This window comes from Phaethon aethereus (genome assembly GCF_964289735.1).
Source record: "Phaethon aethereus genome assembly, chromosome: 1".
In the NCBI taxonomy this organism is placed as follows: Eukaryota; Metazoa; Chordata; class Aves; order Phaethontiformes; family Phaethontidae; genus Phaethon; species Phaethon aethereus.
In genome coordinates this window covers 35,761,003-35,781,627 of record NC_138575.1, presented here as the reverse complement: position 1 = coordinate 35,781,627, position 20,625 = coordinate 35,761,003, and positions in this window count along the sequence as shown.

Here is a 20,625-nt window from a genome sequence, read left to right as displayed (position 1 = left end):
AAAGGTTCACCTGGTGCTCTGAAGTAGTGAAGAAAATGCCTCAAGTGCTTGGCTAGTGCAGTTTCTTCTCCCACCAAGGCTGAGAATGGCATGACTTTGGTGATCTTGGGGCTTTACAGTGCTCCGTGGCCGTGGTTGACCTTATGGCATTCTCCAGACAAGCGCGCTTCAGCTGCGGCGCAGGGGCTGATGCTGCCCGCAGGGAGGAGGTCTCCCCCGTGCCCTGGGAGGGCAGCCGAGCACCTGGAGCCGGACGCAGCTCTCCCCGTGCTTCCAGCGTAGCTAAGGGAGGGAGACGGGCTCCCACACACAGGAAGGTGTCGAAGCATCTCGGCTGAGAACCTAGAGTGAACTGCCGTCCCAAGGCTCAGGTACTGCCTGACGAGGCGGGGAGCCCAGCGTCACCAGGGACTGGACACCCGCCGCCCGCCTTCCCTTGTGGGAAACACAGTTTCATTTGGGTACAAATGTTTTGACCTCATCACTGCTTTTAGTCTTGATATAACGTTCCAAAAGCATGTTTGCCAGCTCACTTGCTTCAGCACGTGCCACACATAACACTAGGGGCTGTTTTTAAGTGTCAGTCTGAGAGTGCTGGGTAGTTCATTTGGTAGCACTTAGACTAGGCAGATGACCAGGCAGATGACCTACAGGCATGTTGCGCTCTTTAGATGCAAAGTCCCTAGTGATTTTTTTCTGAGTCTTTAGTGAGAAAAAGTTGAAGGAATTGGAGGGGTTGTTGAGCTTGGAGCAGACAAGACTGAGGAGGGAATGGCAGCAGTCTTGCAAAATGTGCAAGACCCCTGAGAGGGAAAGTGAATAAATTCTGCTCAGTGACCACTGTGGCGGGAAGACACATTAATGGGATTCTAGGGCCAACTGTCACTGAAGTTTCACTTAGATATCAAGAAACTCTTTTTAAGAGTAAGGATCATTAACTACTGGAAATGTTGCCAGGAACAATTTAGGTACAGTTAACTCCACCTAGGGACAAAGAGACAGGCTACATGACCTTTCCAGATCCTATTTTACTATTAATTCACTGGGACTAGGCATTATGGCTTTTAATGTACATTGGTTCAGACTGTATGTCCATTCTGGTCTTTGGCTCTAGTTAACTATGGAAATGAAGAAATCTGTTTATCAGTCTGTAATTCAACATAAAACCTGTTTCAAAACCTCATGCCTGTGCATAAACTATGGCAGCACCAAGGCTTCTCAGACAGAGCCTGTCCTGGCTCTTGCTGAATTGCAGAAACAGCGGCAGAAGCACCAAAGGGCAGAGGCTGGAGATGATCTAGTGCAACCCCCCTGCTCAGGCCAGGTCGCCTAGAGCGGGCTGCCCAGGAGTGTGTCCAGGCGGCTTTTTGAATAGCTCCAAGGATGGTGACTCTACAACCCCTCTGGGCCACCTGTGCCAGAGTTCGACCACCCTCCCAGTAGAAAGATGTTTTCTTGTGCTCAGAGGGAACCTCCTGTGTTTCAGCTTGTGCCCATTGCCTCTGGTCCTGTCACTGGACACCTCTGAGGTTAGTCTGACTCCCTCCTCTTTACTCCCACATGTCACGTATTTATACACTGATATACATATTTACATATTGATAAGATCCCCCTGGAGCCATCTTATCTTGAGGCTTAATAGTCTCAGCTGTCAGCCCCTCCTCCTGTGTCAGATGCTCCCATCCTTTCATGCACCTTTGATGGATTTGGCTCCAGTATGTCCCTGCTTCTCTTGTATTTGGGAGACCAGCACTGGACCCAGTACTCCAGGTATGTCTCACTAGTGCTGGAGATGGTGGCAATGACAGAAATCATCAAAAGAAGTGTAAAGTGGATCTGAAGTTCAAGGAGAGACTAATTTGTATGAGGCTGCCACAAGTGTCCTGCTTACCGCATGGGATCAATCAACAAGATTTAGCTGTGATGACATCATGTTTCTAAAGATACCTTTCTCCAGCTGAATATGTTATCATTCATTAGCCTGAAGGAGAGTGAGATAAACTTCACTGCTATTTCAGAAAACTTTCTTTTTTTCTGAGAATGCAATTTTTGTTGTTTTTTTTTTTTAATTAAATGAGCTTCTTATTTTTTTCTAAACTTCCCAGGGGCATTATTAAAAAGCAAAATTTAACAGACACCCATTACCTGAAAGGAAATCTTGCTCCTCATACAATATTGAATGAACCATACAATCAGCCACTAAACTGCAGTATTTTGCCCAGGGATATTTTATATTGTATGTAATACCTCACTGCAAGAACACCTTCCTCCTCCCCATCCCATTAACACACTAGATGTCCGCAGAGATTTTGTAGGAATTTGTAAACCACTTACAATTGAAATGACAAAATGAGTTCCTAAACGATGAGAGCTGGTTGCAAACGAATACACAACAGCTCCTAAAGAACAGGAAGAGGATCCCAAAAGCATATAGAAGCTTACAGCAAGCAAGTCCTTTAGACAATCCCTTTTTTAAATTAGACAGGAATGTTTCATTTTCTTGCAAGGATAAAACATTTTTCATGCTGTCAACCCAATATATGAGCTATAAAAATAATAGATATTCTGTCATCCTATCTGGCTATGCCCCAAAACACAAGGGTTTTAAGAAAGGTACTTAGAACAAAGCCACGTGTTTGGTATGAACATCCCTCAACACCCAAAACATGCTTATGAAAGAAATCCAGAAGGAATTAAAATACTATAGAGCATTTTATAATTCCACTTATGCCCTCTTAAAAAAAAAAAAAAACAATTCTGAATTACTGCTAATTCAAACCACTCCTTAACAGGAAAGCTTTATTATTTTGAGAAAAGAACATTCACCCATAAAATAAATAAAATATCTGCAGTAGGAGACTAACCAAGAAAGCCGACAGTGGATTAAGCTACTCCCTGAAGAGTGATAGTGTATTTTAAATTATTTAACAGAGCTCTCTTTCTCCATCCTTCCACTCTCCTCCTGTGTCACCTGCCTTGCATGCCCCGTGTCCCAGCTCAGGCAGCCGGGCACAACATGCTCGTCACTCCTGAAGGGATGCTGGCAGAGGGGACTGAGAAGGGCCCCAAGATGCAACGTCCAAAGGTGCTCAGGACATGGAAGTGTGTTACCCTTGACCCAAAGCCCTCTAGACAGGCTTTCCTCAGGCAGCAGCTTGGCTACACCTGTGCACACAGTTCCTCCAAAAATCCCATAGCTGCAGAAGGGCAATGTGTTCCTGCATCTCCAGAGAGTCCCAAACTGGGAAAAGGGACCTCCTTTGGAATAATGGAACTCTACCTGATCATTCCTGGGAGCTGCAGTTTCTCTTAAGCCCCTGTTTGCATTGGCAGCTTCTTGCTGTGTTTGCTTTTCTCTCCCAAGTGCTGCAGCTACCACACACGCAGCAGGGAATGTACCTGGCAATTTAGCACAAATGAATGCGAGATTTGCATGACCACACCGACAGGGCAAGTGGGATTCATCCTGCCAAAAGCTAGATATACCTAATAAACAACCCGTGTAGTCATCTAGACTTCCTTTATAATTAAAGCAGAAGAATATATACTTCTCAGGTATGAGCTACATAATGTATTTTAGTCATCTATGTTAAGATGAAGTGAATAATTTCTTAGAAGTGTGGGGGTTTTTTCCTTTACTTACCATAGAAGGAGTTCAGGTGACTAAATCTGATGCTAAAAAGTTACCTGAGATTAATCCCATCCGTTCAATCTTGCTGGAGAGTTAACAAGTCTTTGTACACAATAAACATGGTGGCTACTCACATATACCTTAATATCTTCCATATCACTGATAATGAGGAAAAGATTTTCTTAAGAAGAACAGGAGGGGATGTTCATTCTTTAGCGTTCATTCATCCATTATCACTAATCACAGTCACTAGCCTGGCAGCCATACTTTTGCCTGAAACGTTGTTTGTTACACAAATGTGTAATTCGTTTCTGGAAAGGCACAATTAACCCTGAGGGAAAACACATAGCTCATTTGTATCCAGTGACAGCCCTCCAAAAGACAGGCTGTGTAAGCACAGTAGGTTAAGTGAATAACGGGGTCACTTTGAACAGCTGCTTGTTACTCTGGGATGAAAGGGCCACTAGCATGATGCAGGTCATTTCAAGTGAATGCCAGTAGAGCAGTCTACACTGCAGTATGTTTCCTTATGTCACAGGCAAAGTATTTTAGGAAGGTTTCTGGCATTTTTAGCATTTTATTATGGGAACCCATTTTGCCCTCTTTGGGTCATGCTGCTCTAGCTATCATTCATCAAATGATATAGGCTTCAGCAAAAGCTATAAACCTCACAGCGACATTTTCGTATTTCAGTGCCCAACACTTCAGACTCTTCCACGCTAGGAGCAAATGAATGGTTAGTTCCAATGACATACTCGCTCTTCATATGATCCAGCTTTCAGTTTCAGTCCTGAAAGGACTGCCAAAAATTGGACATAATTTTACACCTCTCTATCTAAACATCTGAGACAGAGACTACAGCATGTGAGTTGGCAGGCCTATTTAATAAAGGGTTTGGGGAAAAGCAGATAGGGAGAGGAACAAAAAGGAAAATTTTCTGGAGTTCTTTTTAAACTTGCATGTTTCTGAACATGTTCAAAGGTCTAGGTGTTACCCTGGACTGCAAGTAGTGCAAGTGGTGCCTTGTGCAGCACTCTTCTGCCAGGATGACAAAAGGCACAGAAGTTCTCTGCTTGCACACATCCACTCTTTCATTCCACAAATACAGAGCAGAACAGCATGCCCACCCACCACGTTCAACTCTACAAGGAGAAAGAATGAACCTTTTCCTGTTTCTCAAAGTATTCACCCTGCCCATACCTCACACTCAACAGGGAACTGAGCTACTTCACTCCTCCACAACCAAAAGACAAGCTATGGAGTTAAGGCTTAATGTAAGTCAAACATCTTCATAGGGATTGGTATGAAATCACAAGCCTCCTGTGCACACACAAGGACGCTACTGCATATGTGTCTGAATGGTAAAACAGAACGGACATGGGTGAAACCCAGGTCCTGCTGAGGAGATACCACCCCACAAAACTCTAGAAATCCATGCTCTTCCCTAGGGTGCGGAAGTCTCTCAGTGATGTTACCCTTCAAGGTATCTTCTTCCCTCCATGCTTATTGTCTTGTGATTGTATTTACCCTACACATTGCATTGGTGAGAGCAAGCCCCAAAAGTGCAGGAATTCTGGAAAGCACGTACACTTTTGTTTATAGTCTTTTCAAAAATGCCAATTTGACAAGCCAACCTTTTAAGGTGGACTTCGGGGCCCTCTAGTGGCTTGGGAGAGGGGAAATTACGAAAGGAATGACAAGTTTCTCAAAAACTCTGCAACATTTCTTATCGCTTTTGAACCAAAACACAAAGCATAAGCAGAGTTCCTCCACCACTTCCAGTAGAATCAAAAATCTTCATTAGCCCATGTCCCTACTTTGCTCTTCCACTCAACTTCTCTTCTGTGAAGTAGGACTAAACTGGACGTTGCACATTGCCATCATTTTTCTAGGGCCAAAGGCCAATTGTGGTCCCAGCATAAATCCTGAACTCCTTCCATCAAGGGGAAAAGCATTCCCAGGCTGTTATGGACATGGCAAGTCTGTAAATTGTAAGACCTGTCAAAGCTTGTGCACTAAGAGTGGGACATAAAATTGGCTTCCAACTTGTGGTTAAGTACAGTGACTTTTTTGCAGGGTACTTATTTACAGCACAGCTTTTCTAATTCCTGTCTTATTCTGTAACTCCAATACCTGGGAAACAGGTCAGTGGGCACTTTGAACCTCTTACTCTCATGCATGAAGATGTCCCACCATGTGAATGGAGCTGTAAGGCTGCCCTATGCCCAGGGAAGCAGCACTCTTTAACATCTCAGCCCTGGAGGGATGCTGCAGCAGGCCAGCACTGTGTCCCCACAAATGTCACATGGCCTGAGGGCTGTCTCACACTTTGAAAAAGAGGCTGCAGCCGAACCCCAAAACCGTATTCAGCAGTAAAGTAAGAAGTTGCTCCAGTGTTTTCTCTTAAAAATGCCATGCTGTTTTGTGAGAAATTTGGACAGCTGACTGCTCGTTCAAAAATTTGGGAAGCCAGATTAAAGATTTCTGAAATCTCTTTAAATAATCAAAATTGTTGCAAAACAGTAGGAGGAAGACTTAAAATTACTCAGTGAGCCTGAGGTAGTTCCCATAGAGGCAATTTCAGTATTGCTAACCCAGGTGGTCTGAAATTCTGGTTAAATGTCTTCCACTGCATAATCATAAGATTTTTGTTAAAAACTTGATAGTGTAAGGAAGGGGAGTATGGGTTTCTTTTTGTCTAACTTCTTGTCTTCAGCCTTTTGTATATGCTTTCTGTATAAAATTTTCTTCGGATACCAGCTAGAGACCTATTTTTATGTAAAATCAGATTTCCACACACCTCTTAGAGTCCCAGAGAAAAGCAGCTTCTCAGCAGGACTTGCAATAAAATCATAACTGGCAGCAGAGCAATTTACTGCTGCTGTCTGGCTTATACACATCTAGTGCAGACAGTCTCAGGTCTTTTTTTAATCTAGGAAAATTTCTTGCCGTATTATTGTCCAGTTTCAGAAGAGATTTTAGAGCACACACGGGCCAAGAGATAAAAAAGAGGTCATGTTTGTGCTGCAGCTTAGTCTATGGGCTGTACCCAGGATGCTTTCAGCAAATGTGCTAGGACCTGTGGGACAAGTCTCCTAAAGGAGACCCCAAAAGCCCTGTTGTGGTCACTGCAAATGGGAAGGGTTAGGTACGAACACAGAAGTATCTTCAACTGCCCAGTTCTGTGACTGTTCAGTAATCATTATAGACTCTTGAGACCCAAAGATTTGGTAGACATGACTCCATTTAAAGTTGGCACCTTCTCTCTTCTCTTGTGAAAGCCTGATTTCATGACTTGGAGACGTTGCAGAGAGGCTGCTGACTTTAGCAAGCTGCCGATGACAGCAGACAGTGCCTCTACACAGCACAACAGCATGTCAAGCAAAGGTACCTCACCCTGGAAGCAGTCTAGCTGCATGAGCACAGCGTTTTGTTGTGTTAAATAGCTGAGAGGAGGTCAGCACTGCAGTAGGACAGCCATACTGCCACTGGCAACACTTACCTATGCCGAGCACGGCATCATGCTGGTCCTCACACTTGAAGTGTGAAGGAGCAGCTCAGGTCTCCCAGTGGAATAGAACAACTGTTTCTTTAAACATATATCCTATTTGAAGCCTACTTTCCTTTTGTCATCTTTTTTTTTGTAGTTCTCTCTGCTGATTTCACACCACTTATTGCCTTTACATAGATGATAATAAAGCATAAGGGTTCATCCAGACTTGAAAGTTAAAGCAGATTTATGCTGAGTGTGTATTCACACCATCACAATAGCTATTTTTGGATAATTTACTGTATAGACAGGCCTACTGCTATTATAGAGTACAAGGAGCAATCCCCAAATCTCTTTTGAGCATCTCCTCAGACCACAATTGAACCAACCCAGACTACTTCTTGTGGGTGCTCAGGGAAGGAGTCTCCAAGTGCCCCAGCCTCCTTTCTTGAATGAGACATAGCTGAGAAAAAAGGGCAGTGGCCAGACACTAAAAATGCCTGAAATATTGGGTGGAGGTCTCAAGGCTGTGGTTCACCAGTGCCTTCGTGGCAGCTGTTCTCCACCTCCCACCACACTCCACTTCCTTTCCTGAGCAAAACCTGAACAAAGCAGAAGATGTAACCTTACACATCTTATATTTGGCCTGCAATCTGAATGCACTTTTCCTTCCACATGCTGTCATACTGAATTAACAGTTCATCCACAAGTCCATTTTCCCTTGTACTCTGGTAGAACGTGGCTTCTAAATGACCAAGGTGGAATAAAATGTACCATGAAGAGCCCGAAAGGATCAAAATAGTGGAGAGTGGATCAAATGCACAACATTTTCCATTTCTCTAGCACTTACAGGGGAAGAAATGAATCTGTGGGATATTGGGAAATGTTGCACTAATTGACTTTTCAGCCTGCCTGTGACATTTTCTTTTGAAGTCATCCATTAAATCACAACGTGCCTGATCAGTACCTGTAGAGTTGCGCTGTTATTGTTACAGTGCTTCAAATACTTCATCTGGAGTGTGCTACAAGTAAAATTACTCCATCTGCTTACAGTCTTATTCTGTATTGTTTCATATTTTTTCTAAGACCTTAGACTCCTTAGTTTTGCAAAAAGATGCTGTGGTAACTATTCTAATTGGAGACCTACAAATGTTACGGTTTTATTCTGCACTTCTCAAAGCTGATTGTGGCATTTAAAACTAGAACTATTCAAGTATTAATTCAAAGTAAAGGCAAAACTTAGTAAGTAAGAGAAATTATTACTAGACAATTGGTATATTTTTTAATAATGTCCACTCTGTGTTTGAATTTCTGGCTCAGAGCCCATTGAAGTAAATGTAAATTCTCCCTTTGAGTTTCTGTTTCTTTTCTCTTCAAGAGTCCTTGTCCAAAATAGCTAGTAATATCTGTTGTGAGAGAGAAAATACCTGGTCAATGGTCTGGTGTTTTTAATGATTAATTTTTTTTCTAAAACTAAAATAATTTGTGCTGCTAAGCTTCTACACAGCTTCTTCGAACGTGGTTTCCTGATAGTTTCTAAGCTTCAGCACATCTGCAACTCTCTGCTGGAAACCTTAGCCTGAAGTGCAGTTGCAATGGAAATACAGGAATATTAAGGGAATGAAATGGAAAATAAGTCAAAAATATATTCATGTGCCATTATGCATTCATTGGACTAGCATATCTGCAACACTGGGTGAACATCTGTCAACCTCACTGTCGTGGTTTAGCCCCAGCCGGCAACTAAGCACCACGCAGCCGCTCGCTCACTCTCCCTCCCACAGCGGGACGGGGGAGAGAATTAGGAAAAACCTCGTGGGTTGAGATAAACACGGTTTAATAGGTCAGAAAGAAAGAAGGGAACAATAATGATAATACCAACAAAGGAATGTACAAGAACAAGTGAGGCCCAATACAGCGATTGCTCACCACCCCGTGATCGACAGCCCGTCCCCGAGCAGCGATTTCCGCCCCCCGGCCAACTCCAGTTTATGTACTGGGCATGACGTCGTATGGTAGGGAATGTCTCTTTGGCCAGTCTGGGTCAGCTGTCCCGGCTGTGTCCCCTCCCAGCTCCCCGTGCACCCCCAGCCCGCTCGCTGGCAGGCCAGCACAAGAAGCTGGACTGTCCTTGACGGCTCAGCAACAACCCAAAACATCAGCACATTATCAACAGTTCCTCATCCCAAATCCAAAACACAGTCTCACACTAGCTTCTGTGAGGAAAACCAGCTCTATCCTGGCTGAAACCAGGACACTCACCTCAGTAAGAAATTATTGATTTGAAGAAATTATTTTATATGAAGTGTGGAGAGGAACTGTAAGAGGAATCAAAGATTAAAAAAGACCTCTGCATGAGGGTAAAATGAAGCAACTGAGAGAGCTTTCTTTAGAAAGAATTTAACAGAGGCATTAAAAATAAGCAAGAGCCAGACAAAAAGTGAACCAGACTTTCCTGCTTCTTATTTATAATATAAAGACTTGGGGAACTGCAGTGGAATGTTACAATTTACAATGGACAAAGATAAATATTTTTATGCACTAGCTTATGCATTATATAGTGCTAGAATTCTTTGTCTACCTTAACAGATTAGGGCAGGGGAGCAGAGAAAGGATTAGCTAATGGTTCTGGTAATGGGAACTTTCCAAGATATTTGTGAAAGGTTGTTAATGAAGGGATAGAAAGGCTTATGTCTTAGGACATAAAACAAATGCTAATTTGTGTGGAAAGAACAGCTATCTTAATGGGAAGCTTCTTCTCTATTACCCAGTGTCATGCTCTTCCTATAAGGGATGTGGCATGAGCCAGCACCAGGGCCAGGATTCTGGTGGAGATGACTGCACTAGCGTCTTCCAATAGGGACCCCTGACCCTTGCACCATCAGGAACTGAGGTCTTCACACAAGTCCAAGGTAATCCTGAGTGTATGTAACTTCCCATCACTTCTCTAGATAAGGAGATGGGAACCTGAAGCACAAAGACTGAGTGACTTGCCCAAAACCATCAAAATACCTTCTGCAGAGTGCTGAAAGGCTGTCTTACAGCTCAGGTCCTCCGAGCCCAGCTTTCTGGCTCCTGTTTGTCCATTGCACTGCACAGATGCAATAGCTGCAGCCAAGCTGAATGTCAATGCACTCCACAGGAGACCTGACGCTCCCTAGTCATCAGGCTGGGGACCTCTGTGTCACTCTTCTGTCCATGCATCCACGTTTCCTTCCTGCCCTGCCAGGTACGTCCAGCAAAGCACACCCGCGCCCAGGATTTGGGAAGCCCAGTCACATGCCCTGAGAAACAGCGTCTGTATCCCTTGCAACACAGAGTTGTTTGCACACGCAGGGTACAGCGGCTACACTGGATTTACTTTGTGAATTTGCAATACAGGGGACCAGGACCTTCCAGCTTCCTTAAAGCACTCCTGGAGCAGGAGTCCGGCCTGGGCTTCTCAACTGCTACACTAATACCTCTCTTGTTGAAATACCTGTTTCCCACTGTTTCTTAAATAGGTGATTGTTCTCAGCATGGAAATAGTTTCACCAGAATGAGCATGGGGCAAAGAAAACACTTAAGAACTCCGAATGCAGGCTGTGTTTCTCCTGTGGTTACATTTTCTTTACTCAGTAAAAATACTTGTTTTCTTTCACTCCCTGTGCAGTTGCCTAATTTGGTTTACTGTTCCCTCATTCTGCACTACTTCCACAAAAAACCACAACTAAGAGCCTCACCTGGGATTTTTTTTCCTCCCTTTAGTCATCTGTCAATCACTCCAAGACTTAGGCTTGTCCTCCAAACCCTCATAAATAATTCATGAGCACAGTAAGGTGAAAAAAGAAAAAAACCCTTGGTCTGTGTTTAAAAAGTACTTGCCAATGTACCTTGCCCAGTGGTGTTTCAGCTCAGGTTTCTCTTTTGTCTCATTTCTCCATCCTATGGTGCTTTCCTGACAGCTACCTAGGAACTATATGAATCACAATTCAAGAATAGAAACTTTTGAAGATTTAAGAGAAATAGGAAACATCTTATTGCAGACACACGAATTTTAAATCATTTCCCCAGAATTAAGAAAGGAACTCAAATTACAGACACATGCACACACAAACATAATTTAAAATTTTTGAACAAATAACAAGTTTTACGTTTTGTGCCAGGAATGTAGACTAGAGCAGAGAGATTACAAACTTGAATGCATGACTAAAAATATACGTACAGATGGGAGAGTATTAGAAACCATGTTCCTTATTTCAAAACAGATGGAGACTATGCTCTACTACAACTAATATTTTGGGAAAATACTAAGCTGTGCAGCTCCAAAATTAAAGTGTAAATACAACAAAGCAGGCGGTATTTTTTGTGTCAGTAATCAGATGCTTTTAGAAGCAATAAGTTTAAAAAAAAAGGGGGGGTGGGGAGAAGCAGCTGAACCACATAAATACTGTTGCTTTCTCACAGGTGCTTAAGCTTTGGCAAAATAAGGACCTTAATCACCAGTTCACTCCTTGTAATTAATAAGATAGTCTAATCTACTTTTTCCTTTCAAAAACACTGCTGCCTGACTCAGAACTTTTTTTATCAGCATTACACGGTGATTTTAGGGCACTCAGGCTGATTTGATTACATTAAGAGGGAAAAAAATCACAAATAATTATTTGGCAGAATGTCAAGAAAAACTTCCTGATAATGAACTCTTTGTTGATTATAAAATAATTCCTCATTGGAAGAAGTGGGAATAGCATTTCTTGGGACTAATTTGTCATGAGGCTAAGAAATAAATGATGTAATAGGTTACTGCTCCCTCTAATTTCTGTGACTCAGCAGTTGCAATTTTAAACTGAGCTTCAGCACAGAGTACTGTAGAAGTATTTGAACTCTCTAAAGATTTTCTAACGAGCTCTGAAAGAAGCTAACATGTAGCAGAATGAAGAGCACAGATTAGTTTTGGCTTAAATCAATGTAAAAGCCTCTTTGAGCCAAGGCCAACAATTTAAGCTGGGCGAGTTCTGGTGTTTGTTGCTCAGGGGCCAAAAGATCTCATGGAGGCATTGAGAATAAGTAGCTCAACTTGCTTGTCTACCTCTCTTAGGAAGAGCAACTCAGCTTTCCAAACTACCTAAAGCAACGGAATATAATGAGAAAATATGACAAAATTAGTGAAGGGTTTCCAAGGCTCCTCTCAAAGAAAGGAACTGATGTATTTTCTGTTTTCTTCCACCATCTGTCCCTTCAGCCAGGTGACTCTGGCCATCTGTGTAATTACCACTTTTTTCTCCTGCCAATAACAGTACTTAGGTCTGAGCCACAACAAGCTTGGAAGACATGGCTCAAGCATGTACCAGCCCATATGACTTCTTTGTTTTCCATCCTTCTACTTTTCTTCCTCCTTAAGAGTGATAGAGTTGTAGTCAATATTTATGCAGTAATTCCAGAGTTTTGGTGCCACAGCATAAGCAGTTGGTAGGGGATGTGCTCTGTCAAAACTATGCAAACAGCTTGGAAAGATTTTCCAGAACTGATGCACCGTGTTCTTCTGCTGCAAGATGAGAAAGAATATAAGAAGACAATGACAGACATAATTCAGAATAGACATACTGAATTTGACAGCTCCCTGGACATTATTTAATTGAGATAATATAGTTAATGACAACTAAGTTATATTATAAAGGCAATTCCCTCTTACAGTCTTTTTTCAATGCTTCACATTGAATATATTTCCAGTCTTAAGTTTTGTACTGTACAGACTTCTAAGGTTACACAATATTCTACCTTATTCTCCATTTAAATTTTTGCTTCTGCACCTGATAAACTGAAAATGGTGGTAGGTTTGGTTGCTGTTGTAGCTACTGGGAACTTTGTTTTCTCCTTGCGGGTAATGCAGGACAGCCCAGCCCATGAAGGTTCACTCAGTTACCAAATCAACCAGTAGGTATTTAGTACCTCAAAAGGGATCCCTGGCTCTGTCTGTAGTTGTGTGTCTGTTCCCTGCAGGTAATGAGTGCAGCATTTTTGTCTTACTGTTTTGCGTTCACCAAACCACGGCTATTACCTCAATACCTTCTGGGGACACTGAGCTCTCAGCTACCAAACCGAAGGCAGATACGGGCAAGATACCTTGGAAGTATAAATTGTCTTGTTTTTCCATCTTTTGCAGTTTCAGCGGCATGGACAGCTGTCTGAGACATCTGCATTACCCATGGCTAGATAAAGGTTCATTCATTAATCAAATACTCTATAAAATATATGTGATCCAACAATTACGGTTCAACCCAGCAAATTTTTCAGAAGCAAATGAATAATGTTAGTGGCAAAATGGAGGAACATAATGTAATAGAACAATAGTAAAAGAAGCATCTTAATAATGACTAATCAACATACTGGAAATATCTTTAAAATTTTATAAACTTCAACCTAAGCAATAATCTAAAAATGTACAAAAATAAATTATATGGCTCAAAGGAAATATTTTCTTTTTATTCTAATTTCCATACAACTATTTTCTATCAGGTGAAATACAACTCAAATAAAATTTACAAAGGCCAGACTTTCACTTGTTACCTTTCAATTTCCATCCTCTGTGAGTGTGTTATGATTTAAAAACCTCAGAAGCATTTTGCAAACAGTATAGGAGGCAGTTATTAACAGTTCAATGCAAAAATTAAACATGATTATTTGCATTTCTAAGAAAACCTCTAAGTCTTCCTCCCCACTGGCTTGAAATTACAACAAATCCAAACCAGCAGAATAAATCCAGTCCATGAAGAGGGACTATTCATGCTTTTTCTGAGTTTAATAGGGTAGGAACAGTCCCATTGTATCAATCTGTCTGCTGTTATATCTAAACTCAGGTAAATACCTTGCCAAATGAAGCTACCAGAGCAGAGCTGGAAGGACAGATTTCATAACATAGAATCATAGAATCATAGAATCATTGAGATTGGAAAGGACCTCTAAGATCATCAAGTCCAACTGTCAGCCCAACACCACCATACCCACTAAACCATATCCTGAAGTGTCATGTCTACAGGTTTTTTGAACAACTCCAGTGATGGTGACTCCACCACTTCCCTGGGCAGCTTGACCACTCTCTCAGTAAAGAAATTTTTCCTAATATCTAGTGTAAACCTTCCCTGGTACAACTTGAGACCATTTCCTCTTGCACTATCACTAGTTGCTTGGGAGAAGAAACCAACACCCACCTCGCTACAACTCCCTTTCAGGTAGTTATAGAGAGTGATAAGGTCTCCCTTCAACCTCCTCTTCTCCAGACAACCCCAGTTCCCTCAGCCGCTCCTCATAAGACTTGTTCTCCACACACCTCATCAGGATCATTGCTCTTCTCTGGACATGCTCCAGCACCTCAATGTCCTGCTTGTAGTGAGGGGCCCAAAACTGAACACAGTATTCGAGATGCGGCCTCACCAGTGCTGAGTACAGGGGCACGATCACTTCCCTACTCCTGCTGGCCACACTATTTCTGACACAGGCCAGGACGCTGTTGGCCTTCTTGGCCACCTGGGCACACTGCTGGCTCATGTTCAGCCGGCTGTCAACCAGCACCCCCAGGTGCTTTTCCGCCGGGCAGCTCTCCAGCCACTCCTCCCCAAGCCTGTAGTGTTGCATGGGGTTGTTGTGGCTGAAGTGCAGGACCTGGCACTTGGCCGTGTTAAACACCATACAGTTGGCCTCTGCTCATCGATCCAGCCCGTCCAGATCCCTCTGCAGAGGCTTCCTACCCTTGAGCAGATCAACACTCTCGCCCAACTTGGCATTGTCTGCAAAGTTACTGAGAGAACACTAAATCCCTTCATCCAGATCATTGTTAAAGATGTTAAACAAGACTGGCCCCAAAACTGGACCCTGGGGAACACCGCTTGTGTTAAATCCAGGCTGCCAACTGGATTTAACTCCGTTCACCACAACTCTCTGGATTCGGACATCCAGCCATTTTTTTACTCAGAGTATATATTTCCATGTACCTACTCCAATGCTGAGCAACACCAGCCTGCACCTCTCCAAAGGAAAGGAAAAGGAAAACACCATTAACCCATTCTCATTCTAATAAGAAGTTTGATGACTTCCCTGAATATCACTGCATATACATTTCTACATGTTTGCTATCTAAGGAGGCCAATATATTGGTTCCCATTTGTTGGGGAAGATATTTATGCCACATACAGCAGCTGCTTTTGCTACCACCTCTTCCTGTCACCAGCTCTTCCAGCTGTACTTTGTCAGGATCTTGCCGAAGGGATCTGCCTTAGATTTTAGTGTAGTTTACTGTCTTATTAGCACTGTCTTTTGTAAATTAAGATATTTCTGATGGTCCTACATCAGTGTCATAAGCAAAGACTTAATTTTCTGTCTATTATCACATTTCTTTCATCCCTTCCAGGAAGAAATCATGCCTGTGTTGAAACTGTTGCGGGGGGGGAGGGTGATGTTGTCCTGTATAATATTTTGTGCAGTGTACTTATCCTGTCTTTTTTTCCCTGCAGGCCCTTCCCAGCGCCCAAGACATGATTTGGACTGAAAAGGACCAAGGAGGAGCATATCACAGCTGCTCTGCTCTTAACGCAAGGTCTGCAAGCCACTGCTGTCAGCTCTGCAACTAAGGATACTTACTGTAGTACACATCAGCCAAAGTTGTATATACTTTGCCGATATGACTACCAAACAAATCTAAAGAGCCAACACTATTTCTGAAAGATTCTTGTCCTTCAGGACGGTTCAGGCTCCTCAAAAATGGTCCTCATTCTGTGTTGACACTGTCACTTGCTGTCCAGCCTTTCTCACTACCATTTAATTGCCCCTTTCAAACACTCGGTAAAACTAGCAAGGCAATCTGTTTTGCACAAAAACCTGCACAGTAAATGAGCTGCTCCTATGAACTGAGTCTGCCACAGAACTGTAATTTGCCCAGTCATGTTACAGTACTTCTTTCCCAAAATGGCTCTTATAGCTTGTCTTTCCCATCCTGCTCCTTAGCAAGTGCTTAGCATAGTAGAAGTAGCTGCATACAACAGATTGCAGGTATTTAGCATCCTTTTCCATTCACAGGCTCCCTTCTACTATCTGTGAAGCCAGTCTCCTGTTCCAATCACTAATGCAGTCAGAGTGAGAAAATTAAGTTCTGTAGCCAGTGGTTGTTTGCCCTTTTGAGTACAAAGAGATAAAACAAGTGTCTCTCCCTAGATTTCCTTTCCCTGTGGAGTTTCACATCTGAAACTTTTCTCAAAGCCACATGTCCCAAAGCAGGGTTCTTTTCCTCTTCTTGTCATTTGTTCCTTCTTTATTTAAATCAGAAATGATTGGCTGACCAAAATTGCTTGAAGTCCTTAATGGCCTGTGTGGCTGAGCAGCTGTGGAAACTCTGGAGACTTTAAATTAACTGATGACAAAGGCTTCAGACAGTGACTGGCTGGCTGTGCTGGGACTCTGGGCTCCATGTATCAGTAGCTTGTCACTTCTCAACAACTAATAAATAGTACCCAAGTGATTACTATCTGTAGCAATAGCCCATGTAGCTATTGTATTTAAGGGGACAAAGGGCATGGGAGTTATTACAGAAGGGGAAAATATTCTTAGCTATATTCTCATGCTAAAGAGAAAAAAACCCAGGCATTACGTACAAGTGTCGCCCACGCCCTGAAACACGTTTTCACTACTTCTCAACAGATGAGGGTTATGCCCCAGCCCAGCCTGCCTGCCTGCACATTTTAACCTTCTTCAGAATGACCAGTTGAAGCCCTTGGCTGGTATGAGGTTCCTGTCCCACAGCAGCTCAGTGGGGAGGCGATGAGCTGTCCCTCAGCAGCAGTCTTGGGCTTTGCAGGGAAGTGGTATTTTCCCATTACAGAGTTGCCTCCAGCAGTCCATGATCAGTGCATTACGGGGTGACTGCCATGAGCCCAGCAGCCCACTTGTGCTGCCCAAAGAGGTCTGTGAAATCATGAGAACCAGAAAGTTTTGTGAAACAGAGTTAACAAACTTCTTCCGGGAGCTCTTGAGGTTTCACTGATCCTTCTTTGATGTGCCTGCTCACTGAAGGCCCATTGTCATACAGACAATGCCCTCTGAAGTGCCATTCAGGTTCCACTTTTTGAGATTCCCTGATACTTGTATAAAAATAGATACTTTTGTCCTCATAGCTTCACAGAAGACCAGTGTAACACTGACAGCAATAAGGCCTGAGATGGTGAGCAGCAACTGGATCTACACAGCAGTTCTCCTGTGGAGTCCAAAAGTTGTCCACACGATGATCCACCCTCTGCTCCTGGAGAAGCAAGTGCAAAGTTTAGGAATTAATGATCATTGAGCAGTGGGTAATGAATTGTCTTTTGCTAACAGATTACTAAAATCAACTAGCAGAAAAACTAGCTTTTGTTTGTGTGCTGGAGGCATATTTCCACCAAAATTGTGAAATATGATGTAAAATTAGGTTTTTGGTATACCACTAGATGGCAAACTAGCAGTGTGATACACATTGGACTTGCTATCACAGAAATCTCTGATTAGGTGTATTGTAAAAAACGCAGGCTATCTGCAAATAAACAGAGGCTAGATGTGGTACATGCTGATAGAGAACGAAGAATACTTCCAATTTTATGTTTCAGATTAGTTTGTATAATTTTAAGGCTGGACGATACAAATGTTGCTGGAATCATGAAGATTTCTAGGGCAAACGTTTCACACAGCCTTTCCTTTTCCTTTTGGTTGCCCACAGCCGTGCACCTACAGCTCCCTCGCCGGGGCTGAGCTCAGCTGAGTGTCGGATCACTCCGTAGTGGTTTCATCTGGAAATAAGTAGGGGAGGTTGAACAAGACTATCACAAGGCCCTTGAAGCGGGGCTGTTACACCGGACTGAGACCTGTGGAAGTGCTCGAGGAGTGCAGTCAGGCTCTTTCCAGTGTAAAAACCTCATTTTGTAGGGGCCTCATCATAAACATAAGCACAAAGATCTTCATGGGGTTTTAGCAGCCAGCACAGCATTCAGTCAGAATAAACTTTCATCCATTAGATAACATTATGAACGTACGAACATTTGTTTCATATCTAACAGCCCTGGGAACAGTGAAACCATGAGGAAGCTCCAAGGGAAAAGCCATTATTTAAGATTTCATTTCCTCTCCACCGTACACCAGCGACCACTTATAATCAAAGCTGCTGGAGAAGCATTTAAATTGGCCTTTTAATCCCTGCAAAGGATTTTTTACAATAAATGCAGGAAGACGTCTCCTCTGTCCCTCTGGCCAGGACTATGGTGTGGCAGGGCCAGAGGAGTAGCTGCCCCACGTGCCTTTGGGAGCAGGGGCAGCTATGGGGACAAGCATCGTGGGTTTCACAGCCATGGCTGTTAATGCTGCTGCTGCTCTCATGGCTGCTCTCCTGGGGAGGTCTGCAGGGGCAGAGCAATTAGAGAGAGTCCACTAAAGAGAGGAGAAAGGCATCAAAAAGTCTCCCAAGAACTCCCAGTCATTTCTCCCATTGCTAAAATGAAGTCAGCTAAGTGTGTAATTGCTCACAGTTGGCTTTCCAGCTCTGAAAATCCCTAAATTACAGATTAAGCGCTGGAAATGCAGAATGCTCCATAACCCAACTAAAATGTATGGAAAATTGGGAAGAGAGAATGCGCCCACTCAAGCCAAAATGCAACCACAGAGTGACTCAAGGACCAAACAGAACGGTACGCTGGGAGAGAAGCGAGTCACTTGACTTGTTTGCACATATTTAGTCCCTTGCATTTAGTTTATATCAGGAGAAGACGACAATGGAATCGGGTATTTCCTTGGACACAAGTGAGGATCTGCAAAGTATGGACAGAGAAGCTTTTCTTTCCTGTGCACCAGAGAGTTAAAACCGAGAGAGCATTCCTCTTGTCACAGCTCCCAGCCTGCATTTTCCGTAACCAGCAGGACCAGACACCTCTTGAGCTCTCTCAGGGCCACAGCTATGAACAAACCCTCTCTGCCTGACACCAGTTCACAGACGCAACAGTTAATCCCCAACTCTTATTTTAGTTACAAGCTCCCACAAGGAACCCCAGTGCCTGCATGTCCCAGCATTTGTCCAGGCTTCTATACAGTGCAGTTTTTGGGGACTAATTTCCATTATTTCAGCTGTCACCAAACACACATTGAATCCAGACCTCCATCTGCAGAACAGGGTTTCAGCAGGTTTCTTGTTTGGCTTGAAGACACCTAATCCCAATATTCAGAAATTGTCCTATGGCTCTCTTCATAAAAGCAAAAACATAAAATATTGTATTATTGTTGTTGATATTATTATTAGTAGTAGTAGTAGTCTTGGAAGTGCTTATTTCTGCTTCCTTTTTATTCACTGCTGGAGGATCAAGGCAAAAGAAATAGACATGTACACAAGTTTTTGGGCATGCACTTTTTTTTTAATGTATTGCAATGTTGCAAGAAAACTGCTCGGAAGTAAGACACAGTATTTGCTTGTGATGTATTTTTTCTGCTTTGCCTGTGTATTTAAGTCTTAATTCATTGAGACTAGGTCTTATACTGCAGAATAAATGCTTTTTTATGAGCTAGGCTCTCTATTGTGTTTAACAAGTACCTGGAGAGTTGACCTAGGCAGTTACCAAAGGCTGCTGGGGACAGCTTCCACTGCCTTTTTTACCTAAGACTCAGCTCTGGAAAGCTGAGAGGGCTGAGGGTACATGGGATGATGGCCAGAAGTTAGGGAGAAAATGCCGTGGTCCACCTCTGCCTCCAGCCAGCCAAAGCAATGATTGCAGCAATCTTTGCTCTCTCCATTTCACATCTGTTCTCAGCCCTCCATTTTGCTCCTGTCCCTTTCTTTTCAGTAACAGAAGCACCTTAGGCCCTGACATGGTCCCATCCCTCACCCTTGAGGCAGTAAAATCATTGCTTTACATATTTTTCAGGGGGCACTCGAGCTGACTCAAGTTGTCACACACAAATAACAGACCACATTAAATGAGCTTCAGTTACATTTCTGAATGCAATGTGATTATAACAGCTTTAAAAGACAGGACAGTCTGTAATTATCAGAGGGTTTTTCCTGGTAATTACATTAACCTTTAGTTGAATGTTACTCAACCCATCACAATGTTATTTTTATGGTCCCCTACCAAAGTATGCCTCCGCAGGATTGCGAACCTGTCTTGGTCAGTGGAAAATTTCACATCTTGCATAAATCCTACAAGTGCCTTGCTTTGGTTGAGTGCCACCCTGCACTGTGCCTGGTGAGGTTTTGCAAACAATGGCCCCGCTGGCTGGAGGGAATCCAGCCCCGCTAGTAACGTTTTCAGTCATTCTTTCCTCCTGCAATGAATGAAGAATGAAAAATGCAGCTATTCACAGAAGCAGTTTTGTCAGATAGTAATGACCCGAGTATTAATGTAACACAGTTTGTCACATGATATGTTCTGTATATTGCTATTTTCCACAGAGTTTGTTTGTCTCCATGCTTTCCAAGCACAGAACTATATATAGGGTTCAACAGAGCTCTAGACATGTACAGAGAAAA